We start from the raw sequence: 1,647 nt of genomic DNA, 5'->3' as shown, positions 1-1,647 counted from the left end.
TAGATAGATAGATAGATGATAGATAGATAGATAGATAGATAGATAGATAGATAGATAGATAGATAGATAATAAATAGATAGATAGATAGATAGATAGATAGATAGATAATAGATATGAGAGAGAGAGATGGATAATAGATAGATAGATAGATAGATAGATAGATAGATAGATAGATAGATAGATAGATAGATAGATGATAGATAGATAGATAGATAGATAATAGATAGATACTAACACGGAGTTGCCCAATCTTTATCAGACTTTATTATTGCAGACATTCAAAATTATTCATGTTGTTACATGTGATTTACATAATTAATTAAGAATATAATCTGTTGTGCGAATTGTATCTGATCTTGTCCAGGGACTACATTGGGCCAATATTTATTAGCCATGCACAGAGTAATCGCCTTCCCAGCTACCATTTAGCTCTGCCTGTGCCTGCAGCACATACCATTTACCTCCAATAAATTGGCAATATTTCACACCTTGGCCATTCCCTCCACTGACAGTCCTGCATTGTGTTTGGGAAGTTAGAGTCTTCATATAAAACACTGATGGACATAGTGGGACATGCAGGTGACTGTGTCCCTGAGCAGTGGTTGCACCGCACAATGATATAATAAAGGAGGGCAATAACAATATAATACATTAGCACTAATATTTATTTGTTTTGTCTCTATAAAGACCCATCAACCTTGACATTTCCCATTTGTTCAGAATTTACAAGCCACAAGGCCCTCCAATAGAAAACATCTATTTTCCTGAGATCATTTAATGAGAATTAAAAGATTATTCTTTCGCAAATATCATTTTTGTACTTAAGTCCACAAAAGAAGGCATTGTGTTCTCAGCCACATAATGATGGCGTCCTTTAGACCGGCTGATAGCATTACAGATAAGGGAATGTGCCTGTAGCTGTAGATTAGCTTCTTCTCTTCTTCTTCCTCTCCCCTCCCCCTCTGCTGCTGCTGCTGCTTCACCGCTTGTGGTCACTGCAGTCTCCCCCATGGCTTTAGGTGATGGGGGCTATATACTGTCCAGGTCACCAATGGGGGGTTGCACCACACTGATAACCAAAATAATCTTACTGGTGAGATGGTTTTCATCAGACTCCATCAAATCCTATCGATTCCAACAGCCTTCTGGAAAGGTGCAATTTGAGTTCTCCATACATACAAAGCAAATCAGGAGAACTTCCCGAATCCTCTTTACACTCAAGGATTTACAGATTTTTTTTAAGGCTCCACCGAATTCTATATAGGTCAGGGGGGTGGTTGGGGGGCAGATAAAGGGTAAGAGGTCAGGGCTTTGTGAGCAGGGGTCATTAGACAACATGATCTGCACAATGTGTCCACATCTTGCATTGCACACACTGCCACAGTGATCTGTAGGGCCTTTTAAAATAATTTATTTTTAATTAATTGTAGCACAAAAAAAAATAAAAGAAGAGACAAGATTTCCCATAAATGCCGAGATGGATGGAAACAACTAATAATTAAATACAATAGGAGGCTGGTCACAATATTTATGAAAACAGCATCTGTCTGCTGCATGCAGGATCCATACAGTCATATATTCATACAGGAGGGTATGTCAGCTCACTGTGTGGCATTTGCATAGTTATGGTCCAGGGAAACATTTCA

The sequence above is a fragment of the Ranitomeya variabilis genome, chromosome 6 (genome assembly GCF_051348905.1).
Source record: "Ranitomeya variabilis isolate aRanVar5 chromosome 6, aRanVar5.hap1, whole genome shotgun sequence".
NCBI lineage: Eukaryota > Metazoa > Chordata > Amphibia > Anura > Dendrobatidae > Ranitomeya > Ranitomeya variabilis.
This window is presented reverse-complemented; position numbering follows the sequence as displayed.